The sequence below is a fragment of the Desmodus rotundus genome, chromosome 3 (assembly GCF_022682495.2).
Source record: "Desmodus rotundus isolate HL8 chromosome 3, HLdesRot8A.1, whole genome shotgun sequence".
NCBI classification, from domain to species: Eukaryota; Metazoa; Chordata; class Mammalia; order Chiroptera; family Phyllostomidae; genus Desmodus; species Desmodus rotundus.
The window spans coordinates 73,236,401-73,259,739 of record NC_071389.1 but is presented as its reverse complement, the minus strand read 5'-3'; the positions used below and the strand labels follow the sequence as shown (position 1 = coordinate 73,259,739).

Here is a 23,339-nt window from a genome sequence, read left to right as displayed (position 1 = left end):
ATTATAGGGGTACCAGAAGGAGAAGAGGAAGAACAAAAAGTTGAAAACTTATTTGAACAAATAATGAAGGAGAAATTCCCTCATCTGGCAAAGGAAATAGACTTCCAGGAAGTCCAGGAAGCTCAGAGAGTCCCAAAGAAGCTGGACCCAAGGAGGAACACACCAAGGCACATCATAATTACATTACCTAAGATTAAGCAGAAAGAGAGAATCTTAGAAGCAACAAGAGAAAAGGAGACAGTTACCTACAAAGGACTTCCCATAAGACTGTCAGCTGATTTCTCCTAAGAGACCTTACAGGCACGAAGGGGCTGGCAATAAGTATTCCAAGTCATGAAAGGCAAGGACCTACATCCAAGATTACTGTATCCAGCAATGCTATCATTTAGAATGGAAGGCAAGATCAAGTACTTCTCAGATAAGGTCAAGTTAAAGGAGTTCATCATCACCAAGCCCTTATTATATGAAATGTTAAAGGGAGTTACCTAAGAAAAAGAAGATAAAAAATAGGAACAGTAAAAATGACAGCAAACTCACAGTTTTTAACAACCACACCTAAAACAAAAACAAAAGCAAATTAAGCAAACAACTAGAACAGGAACAGAACCATAGAGATGGAGATCACATGGAGGGTTGTCACTAGGGGAGTGGGAAGGGGAGAGTGGGGGAAAGGTACAGAGAATAAGTAGCATAGATGATAGGTGGAAAATAGACAGGGGGAGGGTAAGAATAGTGTAGGAAATGGAGAAGCCAAAGAACTTACAAGTATGACCCATGGACATGAACTATGGGGGGGGGGGAATGTGGGAGGGAGGGGGTGGGCAGGATGGAGTGGAGTGGGGGGGGAATGGGACAACTGTAATAGCATAATCAATATATTAAAAAAAAAAAGAATTTTCTTCATTTCCTTTATTACAAAGGAAATAAAAGCATTAGTATTTGCAAACATTAGGTATATAAAAACATTAGTCTGAGAAAGGGGTCTACAGCTTCACCAGAGGCCAAAGGAGCTGTGGCACAAAAAGCCCCAGTGGAGTTATGTTAAAACAGTGGCCCTTTCATCTCAGCTTCAATTATGTTAGTAAAGATTCCTATCAAAAATGGTCCCATCCCCTGCTCCAGGCTCACTGATTTCCTTTGAGTCTGTGCCTCCAAGTCTTTGTAAATTTCAGGATGTACCTTCTGTGAGAGATTCTTCTTTCAGTGAGGTTGGAAGAGGTACTCACCTTGTCGAGACTGTAAGAGGATATCACAGATTTGATGGTTGAGCAGAAAAATCTTAGGACAGCTGGTCAAAACAAGCTTGTCCTGCCTTGGGAGAGGCAGAGCTTTTCAAATCATCATCTGGTTAAGACCTTAATAAAAAACAGCCTAAATTCATTGGTGGCAAGACTTTATTAAAATCACCACAAGCAAACCCCTGTTGTGATAGGAAGACAGGAGAGCTGTCGTGGGCATCAGGAGGCTTGAGTTCCGAACTTGGCACAAGGGAGCCAAGGAGCTCCGACTGGTTACTGTATGGTTTGTAGTCCATATGATTAGGAGGTGCACTGGTCACCAAGATCTAAGAACCCCCGAACTTGAAGATACTACCCTTTGTGGCATACTTAGATATAGTTTAAATTGTGATACCAAGGTGTCAGAAGAAAAAATTTTAAGTAATATATCTGTTTGGCTTCTGCTATGCCACTTAAATCTTAATACCTACTAAAAGTGCCTAAATGTATCGGATTTTTTCAGTATTACCAAAAGTGGTGTTCTTGCTCTTTCTAGAAAGTATATAGAGAAACACGGGCTTCTTCCAAACGCCTTCATTGACTGTTGCACCGTAGAGCTTCAATTCTTTATTTCATTTAGGACCCGAAGGGAACCAGGTGCCTGAATATCCCTTCCCTGCCCAGTCACTGCACTTACCTCTGCAAGCTCTGTGAGGCTTGCGGTCATCCTTGGAATGAATGAGAACTGGGGACTGCGCCATGGACAGCACCTAGCAGGACCAGTGACTTCTGCTCTTCAAAACTAGCAAAGGCACATGCATACATATAGTCAGCATGGCAGACGGAGAGTGGGCGGGGAATCTGGAGTGACCAGTTGCAGGCACCAGCCTTGGAGAGGAGGGCACAGGAGTATGGTGCCAGAGCCAGGACGGTTGGCACCTGCCCCCAGGTGCTCGCTCAGCACCCACATGCGGATGGGTGTGGCTCTGCATGTGTGAGGTCCTGATGGATTATTTCAAAATATTTCGGGGTGGCTTTTATTTGTTCTCCCCAGCAGCAGCTCTTTGAAGTAGCTTAGTAGTGTATCCATTTGCAGAGGAAGAACTGGAGACCTCGGTTGGTTCTAACTTGCCCAAAGTCGTGTAAGAAATTAATAGTCAAGGCCAAATATCAGGAAGACTTAAGTATTGTTTGGTCTTTGAATCCGATGAGACCAGACCACTGTAGCATAATAAAAGTTGTGAAACTTTACCAAGCCAATTTATCAACTAAAAATACTGAGGGAACAATGAGCATTACTAAAATTCATTGACTTGGCTGAATACCATAATTAAAGGGATACAGGAGGTAAGAAGAATGGACTTTTGTTATTATAAATAATAATAATAATTAGTATTATTACAGCTCTTTCTTTCCTTGATTTCTTGTCCCTCTCAACCTACCCTGGGGGGAAAAGAAAGAACTTCAAAAGATTGAACACTACAGAATTGTCTTTATAAAAAAAGGGATGTTTGTGTTATCTACAATTATGGTAGAGTGGAGATTCTCAATTTCTATACTTAAGATGCTTTCCCTCATTAGTAGGTCCTTTTCCTTAAACAGAACTACCCACAGGAGTAGGAAAGCAGGCCCAGGAAGCATGCTGCCTGTAATTTAGGCCTTTGAGTTATGGTCAAGTTCTGATATGGACTTCTATGAAACTATAACAGTTAAGCCCATTTAGGGTGTGGGGAAATCTTTCATACCTTTTAAAACATCAAAAATCACTATTTTCAGGTGAGAAATAGAAGCCTCTTGGTTGGACCTAGCTTGTATGGAAAATAAAAAATAATATCAATTATTGCCATCTATAGGTGATTGGTAATTCTGAGTAGAATTTGTCAGCATTTGAAATGGTATCAATTTAAAAGGAGCGGTTTTTGTGTGTAGGGCAAGACTATTTCTTTTTCTGGAATCTAATACCCTTGATCTATCTGGAGAGTACAAAATTGGCTGATGCAAATCAAGTTTGGAAATGGAACTCAGCAGTGTTGTAACCTGCAGAGAACATTAAATAATTGTAAAAATGTTTGTTCTAAAGTGTTAAATATTGTTTTAGTTAAGCTGGGCAAAAGTTAGTAAAATGCATTTTAGAACCCTGTTTTCATTTAGCTGGGGAGAGTGGAGGGCCATTGACTTGGAGAAGCATCTCATATCCAGAGGGGGAAGAAGAAAGTTGGCACTTTGAATTCTGAGTAGGCGGGAACAAAAAAACTGAAGCCGCTTAGTTTCATAATCAGCATGATGCTGAAGGGACTCGAGATTCTCTGTTCAGTCCTTTCGCTTTACTAATTAGGAAATCAGGTCTCCAAGAAATCCTTGCCCAAGTTCACACAGAACTAGTGGACAGAAGGAAGCCTCCATCATCACCACCTTCCCGTGCAGTCTGTTCTCAGGCCAAGCGTGGTTATAGCATTTATTTAAGGACATGTGTTGTCACTGAGACTGTTTGTGATGGTGAATATCACATTAGCTTTGCTTCAGCAAATCGGAGGGCCCTATTTTCTTTCTTTCTTTTTTTCAATAATGTGGTTTTCTTTTTTTTTCTTCTTTTTTTAAAGATTTTATTTATTTATTTTTAGACAGGGGGAAGGGAAGGAGAAAGAGAGGGAGAGGAGACCTGGCCCACTACCCAGGCGTGTGCCCGGACTGGGAATCTAACCAGCGACCCTTTGCTTCACAGGCTGGCACTCAATCCACTGAGCCATACCAGCCAGGGCTCTATTTTCTTAATCCATAAAATGGGAATAATAATTCTCACCCAATTTACCTTACACGGTTGTGCAAATAAATTGCGAAAAGTTTTGTAAAAGTATAAAGTGCTGAATAAACATAAAGATGTTAATTTCACATCTTTAGTGAAAGGCTAAAAAGACATCAAAATTTTGGCTTCTCTAATTGCATATTTTTAAAAATTCTCTGTGTTTACTTTATACTATTTTTTTCCCTTTAGACTCTTTATGCTCGAAATGATAGCATGAAATTTTTGGTACTTTATTTGCTATATGATAATTGCTTTCTTTAGGGTCGTGGGGCGCTTAGGCAAATATCCAAATTTATATTATGAAATTCCTAGCATGCTCTTCACTAGGGAAGTGGAGGGTTGAGTATAGTTGTGATGGGGCCATAAGTTTAGAACAGCCCACCTAGGCACACAGCCTTGGCAGCACAGATTGGAAGGAGATTTGGTAATTATACTGTTTAGTTCTTCTATGAATATAGCCGATCTGGGAAATTTGGGCACCAGAGTGGATACTTAGGCATGAATTATCTGGTTAAGTTAGCCAGATAATTGCCAGCTGTCTCTTTTGCTCTTGCTCTTGCTCTGTAGAACCCAGCCTGAATAACTGTCTTCTGTTTACTCATGCAAGCAAGTTGCTGGTTTCCATTTTCAAACGAAAACGAACTGCATATTAGAATGGTATTTTAATTGAGCTATTTTTGCTGCTGGTTCCAAGAACCTCCATCTCTCGCCAAAGGAGTGGCCCAATTCAGAACCCATCAATTTAGTTGATTTGGGGGCTTCCCTTGTTGACTTTGGGAAAGACTTAAACATAGTAAAAGAGATATGGACGTTGACGGTACAAAGTTTTTGTGAAACTTTTAAAACTTACCTTACATTCTGACCATCTTTCTACTAATTTCCCTAACTAAATGGAAACTCCAGCTGTATAAATAATGATTTTTGTTTGAAAATATTTCTTCCCTTGTTTTTAGAACTATCAGGGGAATTAAATTATAAATAAGTAGCAGCAAAGAATTATTTTGGCCATGTGAAGCAGAATGCAGAATTGCTCGAATTTTGAACTGAGTTCTAGAATGTAGAGACTACCCTTTAGCCTGAGTTGATGAAGCAAGCTGCCCTTTGGAGAGAGGAAGAGGGTTTTCGGATGTTTTCTTTTTATTTGTGCTTTTTATTCTACTTCCTAATTTATTTGCCCATCTCTCTCCTGGGTCTGATTTTCATACTGCAGTTCTTTCCACATGCTCTTAACTTAAGTGACATGTCCCCCCACAACCATCTTTTTTTGTTTGTTTTCCTCCTATTTTTCCTTAAAAAAAAAGGGAAAGGTGAATTTACATTTCCCTGACCTCACAAATGTCATCCTACTTAAACATATATAAAGAAAATACTTAAATTTATGACCTACACTGATACTTTTCTCTCTGTATGTTTGTGTTTTGTTTATCAAGTCCAGTGGAGAAAGCAGTGGCACATCCGCCCAGTGCTGCCTGCAGTCAACTCTCCTTATCAAAATGTCACATGCCACCTGGCCCCTTCACGGTTTCTTCGATTCCCATTGCTGTATCTCAAGGATTTACTCGTGTCACTGAACTGTGAGCTTCATCACACATTTTGAACTCATCTTTCCTGTGAGGGAGTTGTTTTTATACTTCATTCCATGAATACCTAACCAATGCATGTTTTGGGACAGGCGCATTACTACCAAAGAAAGCATAACAGTTATTTAACTTGGTAATACAGAAAAATTATAACAACTTCAATTAATGGCGTCAACAGTATCTTACATTGAACATTTTCCAGAATTACTCACGGAAACAAATGGCTGCTGTGAATTCTTACCTGAGCCCCGGCCTGCTGCTTCTCCAGGCAGTTGTAAGGGCACAGTTGTACCCCCAGCCCAAAGAAGAGAGGAGAAAGCTTGGCCCCTGTGTCGGGGACAGTGCTTGACTCGCCATCTGCACGTGGAGCCTCGGCCCCTTTTTGTCTTTTCTCTCTTGGGTTTCTTGGTAGGGAGTTAGTGGTACCAGTAAGAAAAGCCCCCTCCCCCCCCCTTTTTTTTAAACTTAAATTTTAATCTGCTCTCTGGAACCCACTGGAGAAACTGTAGTTTTCTTACCATCTCTGTGAAAACTCATTAAGAACGACTTATTTTCCTTCGGAAGGGGAGGTCCCGTGCTGGAGCTAACAGTAGAACATCAAGAGTAGGGATCATAAACCTCTGGCTTAAACTCTGGTTCCCAGGCTGATCGGAGCTGCCTCCAGCCAGCAGAGTTTCGGTGGACATCTTACGCGGGGAAATAAACAGATGGTCAGGGAGAAGGAGAGTGGGCAGAGGTAGGATGGGAGAGCCTGCAATCAGTCCAGTGGGGACAGGCCCGGGGGAGTGAGGGTGTCCTTTGGGAACCCTTGTTTTATTGTGGTAAAATGCACAAAATATAAAGTTTACCATTTGTAGGTGTGTTACTCAGTGACATTAAGTACGTTTATAATGTTGTGCCACCATCACCATTATCCATTTCCAGGACTTTGTCATCGTCCCTCCCTCTCAGAAACTCTGCCCCACTGAACAGTAACTCCACACCCTGCCCCCCGCCCCGGCCTGTCCCTGGTCACCACTCTTCTATTCGATGTCTATGAATTCACTGACTCCAGTTTCATCATGTAAGGGGAATCTGTCCTATTTCACTTAGCACATCTCCAAGGTCCGCAATGTTGTAGCATGTATCAAAATGTCGTTCCTTTTTATGGCTTCCTAATACTATTTGGTATACATACCCCAGGTGGTCTATCTGTTTATCTGTTGGTGGACTCTTGGGTCGTTTCCAGCTTTGGACAGTTGTGAATAGTGCTGGTGTGAACGTTGGTGTAGAAGTACTGTTTGAGTTGCTGCTTTCAGTTCCTGGGGGTGTACACCTAGAAGTGGGTTGCTGGGTCACAGGATAACTCTGTGTTTAATTATTTAAGGAACTGCCCAACTTTTCCACAGCCGCTCCACCTTTTACATTTCCACCAGCCACGCACAAGGCAGAAACCCTTGTTTTGACGCCTCTGGATGTTACCTAACTCTGATTTGCTTACCAAGACCTCATTCATGACTGGGCCTTCCTTCAGTGACTGTTTTTGCTGCTTGGTGAGTTCGCTTCGGTCGGGAAAGGAGCGTTTTACTTCAGTTGGTGCTGGTTAGCTGAGCAAGCCTGTTTATGGGGTGCAGGAAGGCTCTTTGTGGCCGTAGAGTCAACACTCGGCCAGTTTGTGCTCTTCACTGTAAAAGGAGCCAGCTCATTGCCTCCTCCAGACACTGTCTGCCTTTGAGTCTTTTCATTCTCCTGGTAACCATCTTCGAGCTGCAGGTTCATCCAAATGAAAAATGTATTCTTGGGTTGCCTGCCCAAAGGAAGGGCTCCTCGCATGTCAGGTATTGTCGTACCAATTATCTTAGTAACTTTTGTATTTTTTAAGGCAGAGTTTAGCGTTATTTGAGTTTCTATAACATTCAACTTTTTAATACCTTTTTATCATTATATAATAGCAATAAATTAAGAAAAATTTAGTATTTTTTTGAAGTGCTCTCACACCATTTGTGTGTGTGTGTGTGTGTATGTGTTTATGTCTGGATGTAATTCTTTTCATTGACCAATATAAACAAAGCCTTTAGTGAACATTTAGGTTTCTTGAATAATTATTTTTGTAGAAATCTCAAAGCCATTTTTAAAACTTTAACCTTTGAAACATTTGTGTGTTTTGGCAGATAAGGAAATGAACGTATCTGGCAATGAGGAAAGCTGGGCTTGCCCACAGATTCCCCTTGGGGTGCAGTGGGGGAGGGGCCAGTGTAGAGGGGGTAGCATACTGATACCTGGGGGGGCATGAGTCGGGGTAGAGATGTCTGCTTTTATTTCTGTGACACTCTCCGCAAACGTGCCCTTTATCGATCCACGTTCTCTTTCTCTTAATGGAGTCACTGTGTTGGGTGTGTATAACTGTCCAGCATCTTAACTCATCATTTCCCCATACTTTCACTTTTTACAAAATATATACTTTCTTAATCCAAAATCCCATATGGGGTTATAAATAACATGTTTTGAAAACTGCAGTGTTTCAGATATTATCTTGGCCTGTGGGGATTCTGATCACTATATTGCCTATAGAAATTGCTTGACAGTTATTGTATTTACCTACATTGCATATCTTTCATCAAATGGAAATTCATTGTTCCACTTTATTTATTTTAATTTGCTATCAAGTGTTTTGTTATTGGTTAGCTTTTAAAATGATAGAATGCTTTAGCAGCTAGATTGTAAGTTTTTTGGAGATAAAAGTTATATGTTAATTTCCCCATGGTGTCTTGTATATTGTAGGTATACATGATATGTTTATGATTTGATACATTACTTTTAGACAAAGATTTTTAATATTAGCTACTTGTAAGTCATAACACATTCAGTCTTTGTGAAATAAAGTTTACTCATATCCTTGAGATGTCCATTTTTCAGTAGAGTAACTTAGTTGACATCTTGGACAGATTAAAAGTTTGTCTGTTTCTTAGGTCATTCCTTCACTAGTATGATCCCTAGTGGGCCCTCAAACAGTATCAGTTTCCACCTCAAGTCAAGCTGTAAATCCGTTTCTCTTTGTTCCTTCGTGTGTGAGGGCCGTCCTTACGGTTCTGTGCCACTCCTTTACATCCTCACCCACAAACAGAGTCCTTGGAAGTGAAGTATGTCAAAATCAGAAAATAATAAAAAGAACAGAGAAAACACATTTTCTTAACCATTCAACTTAAGACTTTATTATTAAGTTTGGAGAAATGTTGCAAGTCAGTGCAAAGGTCTTGGGAAGTCCCCTTGAGTCATGAACGGTGGGAGGAGGTGTGGGAGGACTGGGCCTGGACCTCCGGCATCAGACCTCTGGGCTTTTGCTCTGATGGTGTGTCTTCCCTGGGGACAGGAGTCACACTGAGTACCCAGGCCCAGCACAGTTCCTGTCACATGGTAGGTGCTCACTGCAGTCTTTTGTCTTTTGACTGAACTGCCTAGGCCCCTCCACTCCTTGCTTGGCCTCTGGTTCCTCCTCAGTCAGGGTGGCCAGTGGGCAGCAGATCACGGTGAATTGTTCCTTTTGTGCAAAAACGGTTATCTTTTCTCCGTATTCTAAAACTTGCTTTTTCCCCCTGTGTCTGTATGCATTTTACCATTGATCTCCCTCCTCATTTGTTTAGAAAATTGGGGTACATCATTGCAGTCTCATCTTGCAATCATTCGCTTCTTAGAGCTGAGGAATTTGCTGTCTCTTCTCTCTTGGAGGTAAATTGGTATTAGAGGGACTTGTTTTCAAGTGTCCACATTGCCACTTGCTGGCTGACATCAAGTTTCTTCATCGGTGCCATAGAAGTTGAGGGAAAATGAAATGATATTGCTTAGCACAGCAATTCAACTTTCAGCAGAGACTCGGTACGTGTTAAGTATAATTATTTCATCCCAAGCTGAGGGACTTACACTCGGTGGCATTAGGAGCCCCCGCCTGACACATACAGGTGTCCTGTCACAGCCTTGGCGGCACTTAGGGCTGGACACGCTGCTGACCCTGGTGTGAAATACCTGTTTCTGGACCAGGGTATGAAAAGTGTAATCCACCCCCTGTGTTACTTTTGACAGGATAGACAACTCATACATTGGAGGGAAGCTAGAAAGTTAAAAGTCAAAAATAAATCTTGATAACAAAAGCAGCTTCATAAAATGCCAGTGTTATACTGCATCTTCATGAAGAAATACAGCCACCTTGGATGCAGAAGGTGATGGTTTTTTTAAATCGTATTTCTTGGGTATTATCAGGCTGCAGTGTAATAAGTTAGATTAACGTATTAGCTTGCGCCTTCTTGTCAGGGAAAATAGATAGGTCCTCAGAGCACAGTGCAGCAAGGAACTTCGACGTTACCCTGTTTAATGTCATTTTGAAGGGGACTAGTACCCGCCAGTGCCTGGTGTTCTGCAGCTTTTGACAGGCGGGGGGAAAGGCATGTCTCTTGTGCGGTTTCTTACTCAGGGTACAGGTGACTTAAGCTAGACTGCATCGTCAGGTGTATGTGTGCGTGCACGTGTGGGTGTGACAGCGAAACAGACACACACACAGAGCCCATAAGTTTGGCCATTTTGCTTTATATCCACTAGCCAGCCCTCAGCACGGGAATGTAATTCTAAACCCAAGCCGCTGCTTTCTCTGCTCGGGCCTCTGAACTGGAGCAGAGCTTGGAGGCAGTGCACCGGTGCCGCACACCGAGACACACGGCCGTCTTCAGCAGTTCTTTTTCTCTTAATGTCAGTGATTTGTGCTGATCCAGCTTCTACGGAGAGGGGACGGGGTGGACTAGAGAATTTATTTTTATATTATGTCATCTTGTGCAGAGACTACTGTATAACCAGGAGTCCGAAAATCTAAAGCGTTAGGCTGCGAAGTCATTTTGTCCAGGAGGTAGATTGCAGCACATTCATTAATTGTAAGCACTCGCCAACAGAAGAACCCACAATTATTGCCGTAATTTATTCTTGCCAATAAGTTGGGTTTTCCAGTGGTAGAGTTAGATTCCAGGCTCTGTTCATGAGTGCTGGGAAGACCTTTGTGAGACCCCAAGTACCACCACCACATTTTGGATGTGAGCAAGCGGAGGCCCAGGGAGGGAAATTGACTTGCCCAGGGTCATACTGTGAGTTAGGGACTTGATGAGGACTGGAAAACTGGTCATTCTTGATACCTTGCCTCTGGGTCTTTCTACTGTGCTTCCTGGTAACACACGGATAAGATTTTACTCAAATTTCATTCCTAGGGGTTGATGTGAAAGGTTTTTCAACTTGTCCAACCCATTCTTTCTTCCATGTAGATTACAGGTGCTGCTTTTAGAAACTGAACCAGGGATGCTGAAAATCTAGTTTGTGTAGTGGGCTTTTTTTGGTTCGGTTGTTATGAATGTTCTCCATGCAAAGCTTAGAAACATCTCCAGAGAAACGATAATCAGCTCTCCAAGGAGCGCTGTGCCGACCGGCATGTTCCTGTGCTTGCTGGTAAATATCCTCCTGTAAATTCCCGGCAGCGAAAGTCGTACAGGAGAGGTCGACAGACTTGTTTTCTTTCATTGTTATGACAGGCAGTCCTAGAAACGTAACTCTGGTGACTTGACATGTACCCAGAGTAAGTTAAATGCATTAGTCTTTTTTTTAATAACATAAATGTGAAATAAAGTTTACGTTACATTTTTATAAATGTTATGTAACAAGAGTCTGAACATAGGGAGATGATTTTAAAGCAGCTTACCTTAGGAAACATGTAGGCGTCTCTTCAGGTGGACGTGGAGGCACTACACCCCTCGGTCACTAGGACTTCCTGGCACACTCCATGTGGGGTGCTTTGTGCAATACCTAACGTTTCCTCATTTTGAGTTAGATGAAACACAAGTTTTGAGAGGTGGGGGGGGAGGGTAGGTTGTTTTTCTTGTCTCATCTAGAAAATTTTATATGCCTGAAGTGTTTAATTAGGTGCTTCTGTTGATTGTTTATTTATTAAAACAAAGGTGGGAGAGATTGCCACCGAGTGAAAAACATTCTGTGGCAACACGTCTGAGCTGCTCTTAAAAGCACGGGCTGCAAAGAACTGTAAATTCATTGGCTTAATTGGAAGAGAGTATTTATAGAAATTGAATGATCCGGTAAAACTAAAAAAGCCTGGCGTCTCTCATCTTCAGGGACCTGCTGTAGTAAATGTTGTTCTGAAAAGCCCTCGCCGGCAGAGTGGACTTTGCCACCTCACGTCTGGCCCCCTGGAGGTCAGTGACTTCGGCCTAGCACCACTTGATTCGTGTTTACTAAGTACTTTTTCTTTTTAATTTGGTTTTCAATTGTGCTAAACACATCTAAAGGGAAAAAACTATTTATACATAACAAAGTTTTCTTATTTTTATGTACTTCTGCTATTTGATTTTAGTAACAATTACCATGGAAGTTTATATGAAGGTATACTCAAAAATCTCACTCTCGGGCCAGTTCCCATCCTCCCCACCCTCCTATGCTTTTTTACAGTCATCATTTCTATTAGTTTCTTTTGAATTTTTGAAAAATATTTTTACTTTTCCTATCCTTAGAAAGGATGACAACTATACCCTATTCTGTACCGTGTTCTCACATTCAATCAGATAATTTAATAAGCTTTCCATGTTAGAACGTACAATTCTGCCTCATACTGTTTTTCAAGCTGTATAATATTCCATCGCATGGATGTAGCAGAGCTATTAAACCAATCTTTTATGAATAGGCTCTCAGATTTGTTCAGTCTTCTGCTGTTATGAGCCAAATTGCATGAGGGTCACTTCATACACGTGCAGGCACATCTGCAGGGTAGTTTCCCACAGGGAAACTTAGAATTCGACCGTGGTGCGCGTGCTTGAGAGACCGCTTGCTTCCGCTGGGGCTTGCTTTACTTGTACTCCCACCGACAACTTCGGAGAGCTTCCGCGATGGGCTATCACCCTTTGGGATCTTTGCCAAATTTATGCAAAATATAATACCTTGATCTGGTTTAAATTTGCATGCCTTTTTAAAGAAGTTTGAAGTCAGACATCACCTACTTTTAAAGACCGTTTGTATTTCCTTTTCTGGCAAACTACTGCATTTTTCGGAGTATAAGACGCACCCCCATTTGGGGGTGGGGAATGGGGGTGCGTCTTATAGTCCGAATGTAGCTTACATTTACATTGGTGGAATATTTATTATGTTATTTATGTTATAAGTATTTCACCACATTTTTTTGCTTCAAATTTTTTTTTCCTATTTTCCTGTAAAACCTAGTCGCGTCTTATAGTCTGAAAAATACAGTATGTTCCTATACTTCATCTGCTTTACTATTGGGTGGTTGTTCTTTTTCCTTATTGATTGGCAGGGCTCTTTTTTAATAGGGTGATTAATTAGCTCTAAGTCCATGACATGACCTCCAAATATTTTTCTCAGTTTAGCATTTTCTTTAATATTTGAAGTTTTTTTGTTTGCCCCATATAGAAGTTATTTTTACATAGCTTTTTTTTTCTTCATTTTTTTAATGGCTTCCAGATTTTGAATCACAGGAGGCATCCTCCATTATCCCTCTTCCACAGACACACATAGAAACTGACCCCCTCTTTTTTGCAGATTTTCTGTATTATTTTACATTTAAATATTTGCTCCATTTGAGACTTACAATTGTTCTTCTGTAAAGTATAGATTCAACTTTATTTTTTTCCAGATGGTACTCAATCAACCTAACTCCTTAGTGAAAAAGCCCAACTTTACCCCCATTTAAATACCACGTTATAAAATAAACATTTGGTAAATGAAAAATTCCCACTATTCCCTTGTGAAACAGAAACCATGGGTCAAGGTTTTTGGGCGAGAAATGCTTAGGTCCTCCTTTTTGCTCTTCCACTTTCTCCTCCAAGGGTAATGTTTACTCATGAGTGAACGAATGAAGTTAACTTTGAACCCATCTGTTCCTCTCTAGAGTAATGATAAAAGTTTGCCTCGTGACATAAACCTCAAGATTTATCTTAAGACAATGTCTCATTTCTCTCAAAGTAAATGAGAGAAGCCTAAAGCAGGCATTGGGTAACTTTCTAGTTACTCAAAGAGGTTGCCGTTCGTGAGCATTTAGAACAGTTCTGGTCCCCACACCAGCAGCAGCAGCAGCAGCAGCCGCCTCTCCGAACTTGTCAGAAATACCTGTCCTTGACCTACAGAATCCGTGGTCCTGTGTGGGGGAGCCCAGCAACCTGCGTTTAATGGGCCCTGCAGGTGATTCTGAGCAGGCTCAAGTTTGAGGCTCATGACCTTACAAGTTATATTTAATCCCTCAGTGGAAAATTGCAACTTCAGAGTGCTGCCCTCTAGCTGGATAAGTTTAGTCCTTATCTTCCTGACGTGGAAAAATGGGAAGACTAGCAGGAAGTGACAATGTCTATTCTTTGACAGTGGTATTCTTACAGTAGAGAACTTCTGGATTTTTCCAGGAGTCACAAAGATATCTCACTAGCGCTTTGGACTAGTATGTCTTACATCCAGAATTCTGCCGATTGGGCCAGTGCTTCCCTTTGTCATATAATAAAAAACCAGCAAAACTGGTTTTTATAATATGCTAGGAAGTTTAGGAGCATTGAAAACTTCTCTTACCCGACAAAAGCATCATTGTTCCTTCTTGCCCCTTGCCCCTCTGCCTTTAAAAATAATTTGATATCAGAACAGAATCATATTTACCTCTGAGGACTGTTTGCCACACCATAATTGTGCTTATGCTTGGGAGGATAAGGCAGACTTCCTGTAAACAGTAGTATCTTCTGAGCCTGTCTGTTTGCCAACCAGCTCAGAGCCGAGGTTCTGAAACTTTGCTGGATCTTAGAATCAGCCAAGTAGCTTCTTAAAATCCTGCTGCCCAGACCACACTCCTATAACGCAATTAATATATCGTGGCCTGGGTGCAGGCATGGGAAGTTTCTAAATTTCTCACTCGATTTCAGTGTGTATTCATCATTGGGAACCAGAACTTGTGTGTTTGTTTTAAAGTGATTTTGGCTTCAACAAAAAAGACTATGACAGGACTACAACATGCAAGACTGTGGTTCTAAAGATGCCAGATACAATCAGAATAAGAAATTTGTAGCTTAAATAGCAACTTGCTTGAAACTTAGGTCGCCTTCTTTTTACATGACTTTCTTGTCGTTTGAAGGACCCGTGTAGCAGCATGTGTTTCTCTCTGCATCCCGCATTCCGTAGTCACAGTCTGCTAATTATGTTGGGTGCAGGGAAAGTGACAAAGTACCAGCAAGGTCCAGTTGTTAGACTTTCCCATTGTCTCTGCTTTGATGCATTCTGCACATTGACCCGACCCACCTTTGGAACCTTGGATCTCCAGAAGAAAGCTGTGGTCCTTTTTAGACCCTCTCCTGCCTTCTGGTCCATCAGATATTGCTCTGTCCACAGCAGCAGTTGACAGTCCCCCCAGAAGTCCATCATTTTATTAGTTGACCGTGCTGTACGATTTTTCCTGTAGCAAGTCATAGTTGCCTGAAAGGGGAGATGAGGTTTGCGCACAAACCTTTCTACACGTCCTGCTTTCCCTGGAGACAGGGCCCTGCTCGTAATAAAGTGAACATTCTTTCACAGTGGCCCTGGGGCAGGGTGTCCTAATGCTCTGACAAAGGTGCCATTTGGTCATAAACAGAGTGGCAGTAGGGTGGGGACAGAAGGGAATTCTGTCATCCCTCTTACAACTCCAGGGGACTCTAGATCCAAACCCTTAGGAGCCCAGGGAGAGAGCTCAGGAAATGACCCGGTGGCTGAGGTGAGCCACTCTTCCCATTTAACAATTGAAGGAGCCAGGAAAAGGACTCGTATGTTTGGCTAAGTCCCCAGTCAAGAGACTTTCCACACTAAACTTTTGCTTAGGGTTCTATAATGGTGTTTGAAATGTATTTTCCCTGCCTGTTATTAACTGTAATCTAACTAAAATTCTGGTTATAAATTTCTAAAATTTCTTGAATTTAGTGTTTGGCAGGTTTTGGTCAGTGCACACTCAGGCAGGGGATGTTGCTCAGGGACGGTAGCACAAGAGGACAGGTGGTAACTTGCACCCTGGCCCGGGTGGCTCAATTGGTTTGAGTGCAGTCCCACAAACTGAAAGGCCACAGTTTCAGTTCCTGGTCAGGGCACATGCTTGGGCTGTGTGTTCAGTGCCTAGTCGGGGTGCGTACGAGAGGCAAAGGATTGATGTTTCTCTCTCACATTGATGTTTTTCTCCTTGTCTTTCTTCCTTCCTTATCCTCTCTCTGAAATCAATAAAAGAGAAAAAAAAATGTTTTGATGGTAAACTCGATTAGGAGGTGAGGCACAGAGACCTCCCAGGTGTTCATTCAGGTCCTGGAAAGTGTTCCAGGGATTCTTCTAATTCTAATCACTTCGTACAAATTAGGAAACTGAGACCCCAGAAAGCTCTGTAACTTGGCCAAGTTTTCTTGCCATTCTTCACAGTCTCACAGGTAAAATTTTTTTTTGTTATATTTTGAAAAGTGAGGAAAAGAATTTACTCTGAGAACATCATAAAGAGCATTTTCCTAAATTGTGATTCAAAAATGGTTCTGCCTATTTTCCTCCTTGCTTTTTATATGAAGTAACTAGCCGCGCACACACATATTTTAATGAACGATGCAACGTAAGAATACAAATAGAAACAGGTTTTGTAAAACGTTAATGTCAGTCCACCACTAGTTGAAAAAGTACCAAAATAATCACAAAATTCATTAATCGTGTTTAATAAAACAAACAGGTATTTTTGGATTTGTCAATTAATTTATAAAGTTCTAACAGTCTCAGATCTGTAAACTTTAACTGATTTGTAGAGATCTTGAAGTTTTATTTATCACACAAGTATTTTTTTTTTAAGTTACCAGGTACTTAATTTGCATTTGTAATGATGCATTGCAAAAAAAGTTAACATTGGTAATAGGGTCCTCTGGTGAGTTCTCAGGTAAGACCTCACAGAGTTCTTTGAAGTTCACTCAGGGTGATTTCATTAAGAAAAGCAATGCCTTTCAGGTTTGTGAATTCATTTGCCTACAGATGAGATTCCCAGGATGAGAACCGGTGGAAGGAGAGGCAGTGGGAGGATCTGATGTATATGGAGCTTCAGAGATGAAGAGGGTGTTTCTCCTTCGCTCGTCTCCCTTGCCTACATCTGGGATTAATTATACACTAGGGAGAAATTGTGCTCCAAAGTGACAGGTCCAACTAGAGTACTTTTTGAGATCCTTAGTCTCCCATTTAACACATCTGTTGAGGTAACAGCTAGTGCCTAGAATTGCGGTAAGGTATATAGGCTAGCGGTAGTGAAGAGAGAACTGGGTTAGAAAAAAACCCACTTGTAAAATAAAGGGAACAAGCTATCAGTGTAGCAACATAGCTGTTCTGCCACTCACCATTGTCCCTAAGAGAGCCTCATTCACTCCACATGAGCTGAAGTTCTGTTCAAATAAAAGGTCGCTTTTCCTGTAATCTTTGAACTGCTGGATCAAGCCAGGTCCTTGATAAACTTCATTGTTTGTTACTGATTTTTGTCATTAATAAAGGTTAGCGTTATCATCATTCCTTTTCTATAACATATTAGCTTTTTTTTTTTTCTCCAAAACTCATTTAGGTAAAGACCATTTTTCTTAGTTCATTGAATTCAGTATCAAGTTTGTATATTTTTCATAGCTGTTGTGTCACTACTATTCTGTTCCACATCTTCATAACATTTATTCCTAGTATGTTTTCCAGTTTTTTGTGTGCATTTGAAAATGAACACAATTTCATGTGTATTCATTAGCAATCACTGCTGTAGGCCTGCTTGATGTGTGTGTGTGTGTGTGTGTGTGTGTGTGTGTATGTGCGCGACCTCAAAGGCAGTGGCTCCTTGTGAAGTAGGAAAAAAGCTAAGACCTTGTTCTGAATCTTTAGTGGGTGAGAGGCTTCTGAATCATGTTCTCTATCAAAATGTTGGCCCACATAACAAGGGCTCAAAGTCCAATTCATGTGTCAAAACCTGGGGAGTCATAAAATTGCACAATGTGGGAGTGGAGGAATTTGACTCCTTTCAGGGAGTTGTGCCTAATTTGATGGTTGTGTTCTTTTGCCCTGAAGATCTAAAATGAGGGGATCTCCTTGGTGCTGTCCAGACTGAGGGGTCTTTAAATCCTCCGTCACGCAGTATCTGCTGGGGGAAATCACTGCAGCCCAACAGCCCACGGGTTCGCCCAGCCTCTCAGTACCACCTCCGGGACCACTTATCCGCGTACTCGGCCGTAGGAAGCTCACTCACTAGTGGTCCTGTTTGGAGACAGATTTCTGTTCTTTGTTGTTTCTTTTAAGAATGTTCACTTCTGGTCTTAGAGCTAGTTCATGTTCTGTTGGTATTACTTGACTCTCACTTGCCAGATTCCACTCTATCTCCTTTCAACTCTAGGGAATTTCTCAAAAAAGCAAAAAAAATAGGCCTTTTGGTAAAATTCTGTCATTACAAAGGGGATACACTTGTAATTTTTTGGTGTGTGTAGTACATTTTAAGTAATCTGGTCCCCAGGAACAGGGTGCTTCTTTGGACAATTAGTATAACGGAGGCTCTTCCATCATCATGTACTTTAATAGAATAGCACCATGTGACAACATTAACGATACAGTTGAAAACTGTTGTTTCCTTCCCCAAGTGTATGTTCTCTTTTTCCTCTATATTTTCCTGCATTTTCATACTTTCTATGTATGTATTAGGCGTGTGTTATTTTGCTACATATGTATTATTCTAGTGCTATTTAATGGCGTGGATACCGTGAACATTCTTAGATATTTTTTTACTGAGTATTGTATGATTCATCTATGTCGATTACCATGGCCCAATACTGACCTAACGCTACTCTGTAAATTCTGTTCACGTGGTGCCGACTGAGGAGCTGGTTTTCACCAAATATCGATGGAATGTCTCTCCTGAGGGGTTCTTCCGTCATCCCAGTAGCAAGGTGGAACAGTTCCGCATGTTTTCAACATTTGGTCTTTTTAGACTTCTCAATTTTTACCAGTCTGATGGGTATGAAAAAGTTATTTTAATTTACATTTCCCTGATTACATATTCTAATATTTTGACCATTTACTAACCTCTTCTGGGAATTGCCTCATTCCCATCTCTTAGCTGTTTTTCTCTTGGGTCCTATGCCTCTTTCTTGTTGGCTTCTACTGATTTCTTATCTATTCTGGATACTAATTCCAAGGAGATTATGTGCATTGCACACATTCTCTCCAAATCTGTGGCTTGGCCTCATAATGTCATTGTGGTCTTTTGATGACCACAGTTAATTTCAATACAGCTTTTTGCATGTATGATTGTGCATTTCTGTTTCAAGAAAACCTCTCCCATGACGTCGAGTATTCCTTGTTTCTTTTCATAACTTTAGCTTTAAAGGTTGGAGCTTTAAAAACTTCATTTAGGTCTGGAGTTGAATTTCATTTGAAGCAGGAATACAATTATGTTTTTTCTTCTCAGATAAACAGTTGTCCCAGCGCCATTTATTAGCTAGTCCATCCTTTCCAGTGATCTGCATTGACCCGTTTGCAGTATGTGACGTTTACATGTGTGTGTGGAGTTGTTTCAGGATTTTCCATTCTAGTCTCAGTCTATTTGCCTAATCCTGTGCTGGTATACATTTCACTAATTACTGTAGTAGTTTGTTTTTATTCCATTACCACCTATTCCCCCCCCATTCCCTCTTCTACCTCCACCCCCCCCCACTCACCACAGTATTTTCCATGTCTATGACTTCTTTCTCATTTTCTTTTTTGCTTGATCCCTCCACCCTCAACCCCTCCCTACCCCAGAGCTGTCAGCCTGCTCTCTATTATAAGTCTGTCTCTATTTTGCTTATTAGTTCAGTTTGTTTATTCGATTTCACGTAGCATAATGTTCTCCAGGTCCAACCATGCTGTCGCAAAGGGTAAAATTTTCTTCTTTTTTATGGCTGAGTAGCATTCCGTTGTGTCAATGTACCGTGGCTGCTTTACCCACTCATCTACTGGTGGACACCTGGGCTGCTTCCCAATCTAGGCGATTGTAAATAACGCCGCAGTGACCATAGGGGTGCTTATGTTCTTTCCAATTAGTTTTTGGGTTCCTTTGGATATATTCCCAGAAGTGGAATCGCTGGGTCAGAAGGCAGTTCCATTTTCAATTTTTTGAGGTAACTCCATACTGTTGTCCACAGTGGCTGCACCTGTCTGCAGTCCTACCTGTAGTACGCAAGGGTTCGCCTTTCTCCATATCCTTGCCGATGTTTATTTATAGATGATAGCCATTCTGACAGGTTGAGGTGATGTCTCATTGTGGTTTTAATTTGCATTTCTCTAATTACTGCAGTTTTACAGTAAAAACCTAGATATCTGGTAAGGCAAGTCTCTCTACTATGTCATTTTTCTTCAGAATTGCTTTGTTTGTTCTTGGCCCTTTGCACTTACCCTATTCATTCTTATGTCTGCTTAAAAACCACTTATTTTATAATATGCTTTTATTTTTCACCTCTTTGGCATTATGTTATTACTCTTATGTATTTATATATTTGTTATCAACTCCACAATACAATTTACTATTTTTGTTTAGACAGTCATCTTTTAAAGCAGTTTAAATGTGGAGGATGGGGTGCTTGCTCACTTCAACAGCACACGTACTAAAACTGGAACTATACGGAGAAGGTTAGCGTGGCCCCTGCACAAGGATGACACGCAAATTCACATAAAGGGGGGGGGGCTTACCTATTTCCCTATGTAGTTCCCGTTTCTAATGCTCTTAGTTGTTTTGAATAGCTCCATATTTCCACCGGCATTTCCTTCTGCTTGAAGAACTTCTTTTAATATTTTTTCTAGTGCAAAGCCTGCTGATGAAGAATTCTTTCAGCCTTTATATCTCTGAAAAAGTCTATTTTGCCTTGGATTTGTTAATATCTTAGAAAGATATTCTAGCTGGGTATGGAATTCTAGTTTGACCGTTTCTCTCACTACTTTTAAAGATGTTGCTCCACTATTTAGCTACACCATTACAAGTTAAATCTGTTATTTTTATTTCTCTGTTCATAGCATCCCCGACCTGCCCTCCCCCCACTCCCCCCCACCCCACCCCCCCAAGCTGACCCCTGGCTGCTTTTAATATTTTCTCCCTTTGTCACTGATTTTGAGCAGTGTGATTGGGATGTGCCTTGATGTAGTTTTATGTGTGTGTATGGTAGGGATTCGTTGAGCTTCTTGAATCTAGGTTTTTATCATTGATGTCTCTACCTAACCTTTTGAACATGTGGAGTACAGTTACATTAGCTCTTTTCTGTGTTCTTACATTTGTATTGGTTCTAGGTTGGATTTGACTGATTGATTTTTCTCCAAATATGGATCACATTTTCATGCTTCCTTGGAAGCCTGGTCATTTTTGGTGAGATGATGGTCATTGTTTGGTGCTAGACATGTTTGTCCTTCTGTAGTTGTTCGTGAATTGTGTTCTGAGATGCAGCTGTGGGTCTTAGAAACAGTTTTGTCTTTGAAGTCTTGCGTTGTTAGACAGGACCAGAGCAGGGTTTACCCCAGAGCTGCTTTTGCCACACTAATGAAACAGCACCCTCCTGGGTACTCTAGCCTGTGCCTTGGGAGTAACAAGGGTTTGGATTTGTTTCTTCTTCCTGCCTGGCTAGTGGGAACAGTTGTCCGAACAACATGCCTTCTATTTCGTGCCCTGTGGAGGCTCTAGGTGCTGTTTTCTATTCTTTTTCAGGTACTTTTTTCCCCCTGACCTTGAGTACTTTTCTCACATATTGTACTGATGGGTACAGTGCTGAATTCTCAAGGGGCACTTTCTGCAGATTTCCAAGGTTCTCTCTCGGGACAATTTTCTCCTTTCCAGGAGTCTGTCAGAATTCTACATCAAAGTAACTAGAATTCTCACCTCCACCATCTGGACTCAGGGAGTTCATTGGCTTCCTCCTAGACTCTTCCTCATTGTACTGCAGTCCTTAAACTCCTCACCCTCAAATACAGGAATTGAAGTTGCCAGTGAGTGAACGTGGAGTGAGCAGGAAAGCAGCACTTTTCAGCTTTCAAATTATGTATTAAAGTTCTTTGTATTTCTTAAAGTAATTAGTTCTTAGGTTCGTAAGTCTTGCAAGAGTATTCTTACTTCTTGGAGTCCTTCTTCCTCACTCCTGCACCAGGGGGTAGTCGGCGAAGCTATGTCCACCAGCACCAGGTGCCCTGTGCTTAGAGCCAGAGGGGTAATTAAACATGCGCTCTTTTCCCGGGACTGCATTGCTAGCTAGCACTGTGCTGCGAGCCATTTTAGCAACTGGGTTATAAAGTAACTGTTCAGAACAGGTACCCGATGTGTCAGTGATACCTCAATGGGAGAAAGTGTGCTGACAGACTTTGGGGGTACTAATAATGAAGCAATTGAATTACTACCCTCTGAATTGATGAACCCATAGCAAGACTTTCTTTATGGCTCTTCATTGCACCTATAAACTAACGTATTTTGCGATGTGTAATGCACAATTTTGCCCAAATTTTTGAGGGAAAATTAAGGGTGTGTATTATACATAGTTAGTAGTAATACCGTATCTATATAAATGTTTTTAATTCTTCTTTTTATGTTTATGCATTACAAGTGTAGCTCTAGAAAGCAACAATACCTGTATACAAAATAATACCCTGAAATGCGATATTCAGTTTTGTTTCTACATATAAATAAATAAATCATTGGATTTAAAAATTAAAACAAAAGGTGTTTGGGGTGTCTTTTTTCCCCAGAAAGCTTAGGCCAAAAATATGGATACACGTTATACACAGGAACGCATCATACACGGCAAACTACAGTAACTTTTTCGCTGTGAGTCACTGACATAAAAAGTATCTCCATGTGTTTAATTATCTTTGTTTTCTATGGATAGGATGAGGTGCAACTATTCAAATGGATAGTTTAAATCTGCTTTTATTTTTAGCACTTTTTTCTAGTCCTTACATATAACACAAAGTATGTCGGATGTAATTTAATTATCCAAAAAGATGATTGGTTTCCTCACTTCATAAAGTTTTAGTATTTGTTATGAGCAATATAGATATCCTTTAACAAACAGTAATAATTACAGGGTATTGGTTTAATCCATTGAGTCCACAAACTGGCCTGCTGGCCAAATCTGGTCCACTGCCAATTTTGCAAAGAAAGTTTTATTGAAATACAGAGAAGCCCATTCATTTATGTATTCTTGCTATAGCAGAATTGAGTAGCTACAATAGAACTATGTCCCACGAGGTCTAAAATATTTGCTACATGGCCTTTTACAGAAAATGTCAACTTCTGGTATATTCCATTGGTGTTGAAGGGAGGTAAAATCTTAAGACCCAAAAGTAGGAATCAGAAAGGGAAGTACAGATAAACTCAATAGTTTTACTCGGTGGGAGGGTCAAGTATCCTACAGGCATCTGAGCAGCAGAATTGGAGCCTAAGCTTCATTACAGCCCATCCCGGAACATGTTTGAAATGCTTTGCTAACCTCCAAACTGGAAATAGAGATATCTGAGGAGAAGAATTCTTAAATTCCCTTTTATCGTCAATAACTACATATTTAAGATTAGCAATTATTTATCATAGGAAAATATGAATTTGATAATATAAACAAATTTAAAACCCTCTTTTAAGTTAGTGGTTTAATTGCAGTTTTCTCTGCTGTTTATTTTTCAGAAAAACAATATAAAATTTAGGGTTCAAAGGTAATAATAGAACTT

The 23,339-nt window shown here is 40.8% G+C and overlaps 1 protein-coding gene and 1 pseudogene across 3 annotated transcripts in view; both read left to right on the top strand.

The window, feature by feature from the left end:
- Positions 1-23,339, top strand: part of E2F3 (E2F transcription factor 3) — a 75,818-nt gene that overhangs the window by 26,670 nt on the left and 25,809 nt on the right. The gene's annotated exons all lie outside the window — the stretch shown is intronic.
- On the top strand, positions 20,221-20,339 carry LOC112309466 (U6 spliceosomal RNA; annotated as a pseudogene).